Consider the following 9,323-nt stretch of genomic DNA (forward strand, 5'->3'; position numbering starts at 1 on the left):
TCATGCACGCCTCCAACTCAATCATCAAGTTTGCAGACGACACTACAGTGGTAGGCTTGATTACCAACAACGACGAGACAGCCTACAGGGAAGAGGTGAGGGACCTTGGAGTGTGGTGTCAGGAAAATAACCTCACACTCAATGTCAACAAAACAAAGGAGATGATCGTGGACTTCAGGAAACAGCAGAGGGAGCATCCCCCCATCCACATTGATGGGACAGTAGTGGAGAAGGTGGAAAGTTTTAAGTTCCTAGGCGTACACATCACGGACAAACTGAAATGGTCCACCCACACAGACTGCGTGGTGAAGAAGGCGCAACAGCTTTTACAGATGCACAATCGAGAGCATCCTGTCTGGCTGCATCACCGCCTGGTACGGCAACTGCTCCGCCCACAACCGCAAGGCTCTCCAGAGGGTAGTGCGGTCTGTACAACGCATCACCGGGGGCAAACTACCCGCCCTCCAGGACACCTACAGCACCCGATGTCACAGGAAGACCAAAAGATCATCAAGGACAACAACCACCCGAGCCACTGCCTGTCCACCCTGCAATCATCCAGAAGGCGAGGTCAGTACAGGTGCATCAAAGCTGGAACCGAGAGACTGAAAAACAGCTTCTATCTCAAGGCCATCAGACTGTTAAACAGCCATCACTAACATAGAGTGGCTGCTGCCAACATACAGACTCAAATCTCTGGCCACTTTAACAATTTTAATAAATGGATTTAATAAAGGCATCACTAGTCACTTTAAATAACGGCACTTTAATCATGTCTACATATCCTACATTACTCATCTCATATGTATATACTGTATTCTATTCCATCTACTGCATCTTTCCTATGCCGCACAGCCATCGCTCATCCATATACATATATTTATATGTACATATTCTTATTTATCCCTTTACAATTGTGTGTATAAGGTAGTCATTGTGAATTTGTTAGATATTACTGCACTGTCGGAACTAGAAGCACAAGCATTTCACTACACTCACATTAACATCTGCTAACCATGTGTGTGTGACCAATAAAATTGTATTTGATTTTGAGACTCTAAATTGTGCTCAGGTGCATCCTGTTTCCATTGATCATCCTTGATGTTTCTACAACTTGATTGGAGTCCACCTGTGGTAAATTCAATTGATTAGATATGATTTGGAAAGGTACACACCTATCTACATAAGGTCCAACATTTGATAGTGCATGTGAAAGCAAAAACCAAGCCATGAGGTCTAAGGAATTGTACGTGGAGCTCTGAGACAGGATTGTGTCGGGGCACTGGTCTGGATAGGGTACCAAAAAATTCCTTACGAAAAGAACTGCAAACTGAGAAATCATTTGACTAAACCGAATAAGAAGAAGAAGAAACTACACTATCAAACAAAGATAGATGACATAAAGAAATATTGTAAAAAGCTTTGGAGCACCTGAAATTAAATGTTGGGCAAAAAGGCAAACTCAGCTCCATCATTCATTGAATCAGATGGCTCATTCATCACAAAACACACTGATATTGCCAATTACTTAAATTATTTTTTCATTGGCAAAATTAGCAAGCTTAGGCATGACATGCTTGCAAAAACACTGACACAACACTTCCAAGTTTAACTGATCAAATTATGAAAGACAAGTATTGTAATTTAGAATTCCGTAAAGTGAGTGTGGAAGAAGTGGGAAAATTATTGTTCTCTATCAACAATGACAAGCCACCAGGGTCTGACAACTTGGATGTAAAATTACTGAGGATAATAGTGGATGATATTGCCATTCCTATTTGCCGTATATTCAATCTAAGCATACTAGAAAGTGTGTGCCCTCAGGCCTGGAGGGAATGAGAAGTTATTCCGCTACCCAAGAATTGTAAAGCCCCCTTTACTGGCTCAAATAGCCGACCAAAAAGCCTCTTACCAACCCTTAGTAAACTTTTGGAAAAAATTGTGTTTGACTAGATACAGTGCTGTTTTACTGTAAACAAATTGACAACAGACTTTCAGCACGCTTATAGGGAAGGGCATTCAACAAGTATAGCACTTACACAAATTGCTTATGATTAGCTGAGAGATATTAATGATAAAAAAAGATTGTGGGAGCTGTTTTGTTAGACTTCAGTGCTGCTTTTGACATGATCAATCACAGTCTGCTGATTGAAAAACGTATGTGTTATGGCTTTACACCCCCTGCTACATAGTGGATAAAGAGATACCTGTCTAACAGAACACAGAGAGTGTTCTTTAATTGAAGCCTCTCCAACATAATCCAGGTATAATCAGAAATATCCCAGGGCAGCTGTCTAGGCCCCTTACTTTTTTCAATCTCTACTAATGACATGCCACTGGCCTTAACTATGCGGATGACTCAACACTTTACACATCAACTACGAAAGTCAGTGAAATCACTTTTCACCCCTTTTTCTCCCCAATTTCGTGATATCCAATTGGAAGTTAAAGTCTTTTCCCATCGCTGCAACTCCCGTACGGATTCGGGAGAGGTGAAGGTCGAGAGCCATGCGTAGTCTGAAACATGACCCCGCCAAGCTGCACTGCTTCTTGACACACTGGTCGCTTAACCCGGAAGCCAGCCGCACCAATGTGTCGGAGGAAAACCTTACAGTTGGCGACCGAAGTCAGCATGCATGTGCCCGGCCGCCACAAGGAGTCACTAGAGCGCGATGGGGCAAGGACATCCCAGCTGGCCAAACCCTCCCCCAAACCAAACGACGCTGGGCCAATTGTGCGTCGCCTCCTGGTCGCGGCCGGCGGCGACACAGCCCGGGATCGAACCCGGACTGCGCCACTCGTGAGGCCCACTGCAACACTTAACAAAGAGCTGCAGTTAGTTTCAGAATGGTTGGCAAAGAATAAATTAGTCCCAAATATTTCAAAAACTAAGAGCATTGTATTTGGAACAAATCATTCATTAAACCCTAAACCTCAACTGACTCTTGTAATAAATAATGTGGAAATTGAGTAAGTTGAGGTGACTAAACTGCTTAGAGTAACCCTGGTTTGTAAACTGTCATGGTCAAAACATGTTGATACAACAGTTACTAAGATGGGGAGAAGTCTATCCATAATAAAGCGTTGCTCTGCCTTTTTAAAGACAGTATCAACAAGCCAGGTCCTACAGGCCCTAGTTTTGTCGCACCTGGACTACTGTTCAGTCGTGTGGTCAATTGCCACAAAGAGGGACCTCAGAAAATTACATTTGGCTCAGAACAGAGCAGCACAGCTGGCCCTTAAAAGTACACGGAGAGCTAACATTAATAACATGTATGTAAGTCTCTCATGGCTCAAAGTGGAGGAGAGATTGACTTCATCACTACTTGTTTTTGTAAGAATTGTAGACATGCTGAATGCACCCAGCTGTCTGTTTAAAATACTAGCACCCAGGATCCTTAAATGGGGATCCTTACAAATACAGAATACAAATATATTTGTTACATCCCTTAATATAACATTAATTTCTAGCTAATTTACTTTTTCTTTGTCTACTGCAAGTTTAAAACCTGATAATGTGCGGGCCGGTCTTTAATAATATTTCTGTAGCAAGCTGTAAAATAGAAGAGAATAGCATTGAGACTTTAATGCAGATGGATACGGAATACAAAAGCACCATTCAAATCTACATCACTCGGAAGATATGAAACATTCTGCTTTAAGAATTTCTAGGAATATAATTTCTAGTGCATCATACAATGAGTTTTAAGATTTTTTTCTACACGGCCAATGGACATGTGAGAGAGCAATTAGACATACACACACACAAGACAGATATGAAACTGTAAAAGACAAAGGACTAGGGACTCATTCTATGAATCCATCGAAATGACAAAATATTAAGTATAGCCTCATAGCTAGCTACACTACATGACCAAAAGTATGTGGACAACTGCTCGTCAAAAATCTCATTCCAAAACCATGGGCATTAATATGAAGTTGGTCCCACCTTTCCTGCTATAACAGCCTCCACTATTCTGGGAAGGCTTTCCACTATATGTTGGAACATTGCTGTGGGGACATGCTTCCATTCAGCCACAAAAGCATTAGTGAAGTTGGGCACTGATGTTGGGCGATTAGGCCTGGTTCACAGTTGGCGTTACAATTCATCCCAAATGTGTTCGATGGGGTTGAGGTCAGGGCTCTGTGCAGGCCAGTCAAGTTCTTCCACACCAATCTCAACAAACCATTTCTATTTGGACCTTGCTTTGTGCACAGGGGCATTGTCATGCTGAAAAAGGGCCTTCCCCAAACTGTTGCCACAAAGTTAGAAGCACAGAATCGTCTAGAATGTCATTGTACGCTGTAGCGTTAAGATTTCCCTTTGCTAAGGGCCCTAGCCCGAACCATGAAAAACAGCCCAAGACCATTCTTCCTCCTCCACCAAACTTTACAATTGGCACTATACATTGGGGCAGGTGGCGTTCTCCTGGCATCTGCCAAACCCAGATTAGTCCGTCGGACTGGCAGATGGTGAAGTGTGATTCATAGTTCCAGAGAACGTGTTTCCACTGCATCCAGAGTCCAATGGCGGCAAGCTTTACACCACTCTAGCCAACGCTTGGCATTGCGCATGGTGATCTTAGGCTTGTGTGCGGCTGCTCGGCCATGGAAACCCCTTTCATGAAGCTCCTGACGAACAGTTATTGTGCTGACGCTGCTTCCAGAGGTAGTTTGGAACCAGGTAGTGAGTGTTGCAACCGAGATCATTTTTGAGCACTTGACAGTGTTTGTCTATGGAGATTGCATGGCGGTGTGCTCGATTTTTATACACCAAATCCACTAATTTGAAGGGGTGTCCACTTACTTTCGTATGTACAGTGCATTCGGAAAGTATTGAGACCTCTTGACTTTTTCCACATTTTGTTACGTTACAGCCTAATTCTAAAATAGTTGAAATTGTATTTTTTTTCCCTCATCAATCTTTTACATTTTTTTTATTTCATTTAACCTTTATTTAACTAGGCAAGTCAGTTGAGAACAAATTCTTGTTTACAATGACAGCCTACCCCGGCCAAACCTGGACGACGCTGGGCCAATTGTTTGCCGCCTTATGGGACTCCCAATCACGGCCGAATGTGATTCAGCCTGGATTCGAACCAGGGACTGTAGTGACGCCTCTTGCACTGAGATGCAGTTCGCCACTCGGAAGCCCTAATCTACACACAATAGCCCATAATGACCAAGATTTATTATTATTTTTTATGTTTAAAATGTATACCAAAAAAATAATCAGAAATGCCAAAAAGTATTCAGACACTTTGCAATGAGACTCAAAATTGAGCTCAGGTGCATCTTTTTTGACCATCCTCAAGATAATTCTACAACTTGATTGGATTCCATATGTGGTAAATTCAATTGATTGGACATGATTTGGAAAGGCACACACCTGTCTATATAAGGTCCCACAGTTGACAGTGCATGTCAGAGCAAAAACCAAGCCATGAGGTCGAAGGAATTGTCCGTAGACCTCAGAGACAGGATTGTGTCGAGGTACAGACCTGGGGAAGGGTACAAAAAAAATTCTGCGGCATTGAAGGTCCCCAAGAAAGCAGTGGACTCTTCCTAGAGCTGGCCGCCCGGCCAAACTGAGTAATTGGGGAAGAATGGCCTTGGTCAGGGAGGTGACCAAGAACCCGATGGTCACTCTGACAGCTCCAGAGTTCCTCTGTGGAGATGGGAGAACCTTCTAGAAAGACAATCATCTCTGCAGTCCTTCACCAATCAAGTCTTTATGATAGGGTGGCCAGACGGAAGCTACTCCTCAGTAAAAGGCACATGACAGCCCGCTTGGAGTTTGCCAAAAGGCACCTAAAGGACTCTCAGATAATGATAAACAAGATTCTCTGGTCTGATGAAACTAAGATTGAACTCTGGCACCATCCGTACGGTGAAGCATGGTGGTGGCAGCATCATAATGTGGGGATGTTTTTCAGTGGCAGGGATTGGGAGATTAGTCAGGATCGAGTGAAAGATGACCGGTGCAAAGTACAGAGAGATTCTTGATGAAAACCTGCTCCAGAGCACTCAGGACCTCAGACTGGGGTGAAGGTTCACCTTCCAACAGGAAAACGACCCTAAGCACACAGCCAATACAACGCAGGAGTGGCTTCAGGGCAAGTCTCTGAATGTCCTTGAGTGGCACAGCTAGAGCCCGGACTTGAACCGGATCGAATATCTCTGGAGAGACTTAAAAATAGCTGTGCATAGTGTAACTATGCTGCTGCTGGCCAGAGCCCCTATAATAGAAGAGTCATCTGCTGCTGGCTAGCTAGGTTCAACATTATTGTAAAGATAACAACATTTCAAAATGATCATGAATGACAGTGGTAGCTACCCATATATTTACGTTTAATCACTTCTGCGTTATGAAAGGTACTAGACACGGACACGAATGATCCATTGGTAGTTTGTTGTAACCAAGTATTGGTGCTAACCGTGTGTTATTGGATGCTAGCATGCTAGTTAGCTACGGCATCATAGGATACGGTGCACTGGAAGAAGCTGGAAGAATACTGTACCAAGTTATCTAGCTAAATAAACTAAGTTTGAGCCTATTCCTGGTAACATTGAACCACTGTAGTTTACATCAATTATAATTTCTAAAGTGGAAGTTGGAAAGTTATATTTGAGTGTCATTGAGTGTCATTGAGTGTTCATTCCAATCTCCTTTGCATTAGCGTAGCGTCTCCTGTAGCCTGTCAACCATGTGTCTGCCTATCCCTGTTCTCTCCTCTCTGCACAGGCCACACAAACGCTTCACACCGCGTGGCCGCTGCCACTCTAACCTGGTGGTCCCAGCGCGCACGACCCACGTGGAGTTCCAGGTCTCCGGCAGCCTCTGGAACTGCTGGTCTGCGGCCAAGAAGGCAGAGTTCATCTCAGCCTATGCTACCCTCCAGTCCCTCGACTTCTTGGCGCTGACGGAAACATGGATTACCACAGAAAACACTGCTACTCCTACGGCTCTCTCCTCGTCTGACCACGTGTTCTCGCATACCCCCAGAGCATCTGGTCAGCGGGGTGGTGGCAGTGGAATCCTCATCTCTCCCAAGTGGACATTCTCTCTTTCTCCCCTGACCCATCTGTCTATCTCCTCATTTGAATTCCATGCTGTCACAGTCACTAGCCCATTCAAGCTTAACATCCTCATCATTTATCGCCCTCCAGGTTCCCTTGGAGAGTTCATCAATGAGCTTGACGCCTTGATAAGTTCCTTTCCTGAGGATGGCTTACCCCTCACAGTTCTGAGTGACTTTAACCCCCCTACGTCTACCTTTGACTCATTTCTCTCTGCCTCCTTCTTTCCACTCCTCTCCTCTTTTGACCTCACCCTCTCACCGTCACCCCCTACTCACAAGGCAGGCAATACGCTTGACCTCATCTTTACTAGATGCTGTTCTTCTACTAATCTCACTGCAACTCCCCTCCAAGTCTCCGACCACTACCTTGTATCCTTTTCCCTCTCGCTCTCCTCCAACACTACTCACTCTGCCCCTACTCAGATGGTATTGCGTCGTCGCAACCTTCGCTCTCTCTCTCCAACCAATCTCCTGATTCTGCCTCCTCAACCCTCCTCTCCTCCCTTTCTGCATCCTTTGACTCTCTATGTCCCCTATCCTCCCGGCCGGCTCGGTCCTCCCCTCCTGCTCCGTGGCTTGACGACTCATTGCAAGCTCACAGAACAGGGCTCCGGGCAGCCGAGCGGAAATGGAGGAAAACTAGCCTCCCTGCGGACCTGGCATCATTTCACTCCCTTCCTCTGTTTCTGCTGCTAAAGCCACTTTCTACCACTCTAAATTCCAAGCATCTGCCTCTAACCCTAGGAAGCTCTTTGCCACCTTCTCCTCCCTCCTGAATTCTCCTCCCCCTCCCCCCCCTCCTCCCTCTCTGCGGATGACTTCGTCAACCATTTTGAAAAGAAGGTTGACGACATTCGATCCTCGTTTGTTAAGTCAAACGACACCGCTGGTCCTGCTCACGTTGCCCTACCCTATGCTTTGACCTCTTTCTCCCCTCTCTCTCCAGATTAAATCTTGCGACTTGTGACGGCCGGCCACCCAACAACCTGCCCGCTTGACCCTATCCCCTCCTCTCTTCTCCAGACCATTTCCGGAGACCTTCTCCCCTACCTCACCTCGCTCGTCAACTCATCCTTGACCGCTGGCTACGTCCCCTCCGTCTTCAAGAGAGCGAGAGTTGCACCCCTTCTCAAAAAACCTACACTCGATCCCTCCGATGTCAACAACTACAGACCAATATCCCTTCTTTCTTTTCTCTCCAAAACTCTTGAGCATGCCGTCCTTGGCCAGCTCTCTTGCTATCTCTCTCAGAATGACCTTCTTGATCCAAATCAGTCAGGTTTCAAGACTGGCCAATCAACTGAGACCACTCTTTTCTGTGTCACGGAGGCTCTCCGCACTGCTAAAGCTAACTCTCTCTCCTCTGCTCTCATCCTTCTAGACCTATCTGCTGCCTTTGATACTGTGAACCATCAGATCTTCCTCTCCACCCTCTCCGAGTTGGGCATCTCCGGCGCGGCTCACTCTTGGATTGCGTCCTACCTGACAGGTCGCTCCTACCAGGTGGCGTGGCGAGAATCCGTCTCCGCACCACGTGCTCTCACCACTGGTGTCCCCCCAGGGCTCAGTTCTAGGCCCTCTCCTATTCTCGCTATACACCAAGTCACTTGGGTCTGTCATATCCTCACACGGTCTCTCCTATCATTGCTATGCAGACAACACACAATTAATCTTCTCCTTTCCCCCTTCTGATAACCAGGTGGCGAATCGCATCTCTGCATGTCTGGCAGACATATCAGTGTGGATGACGGATCACCACTTCAAGCTGAACCTCGGCAAGACGGAGCTGCTCTTCCTCCCGGGGAAGGACTGCCCGTTCCATGATCTCGCCATCACGGTTGACAACTCCATTGTGTCCTCCTCCCAGAGTGCTAAGAGCCTTGGCGTGACCCTGGACAACACCCTGTCGTTCTCAGCTAACATCAAGGCGGTGACCCGATCCTGTAGGTTCATGCTCTACAACATTCGCAGAGTACGACCCTGCCTTACACAGGAAGCGGCGCAGGTCCTAATCCAGGCACTTGTCATCTCCCGTCTGGATTACTGCAACTCGCTCTTGGTGGGGCTCCCTGCCTGTTCCATTAAACCCTTACAACTCATCCAGAACGGTGCAGCCCGTCTGGTGTTCAACCTTCCCAAGTTCTCACACGTCACCCCGCTCCTCCGCACACTACACTGGCTTCCAGTTGAAGCTCGCATCTGCTACAAAACCATGGTGCTTGCCTATGGAGCTGTGAGGGG

The sequence above is a fragment of the Salmo salar genome, chromosome 04 (genome assembly GCF_965601325.2).
Source record: "Salmo salar chromosome 04, fSalSal1, whole genome shotgun sequence".
NCBI classification, from domain to species: Eukaryota; Metazoa; Chordata; class Actinopteri; order Salmoniformes; family Salmonidae; genus Salmo; species Salmo salar.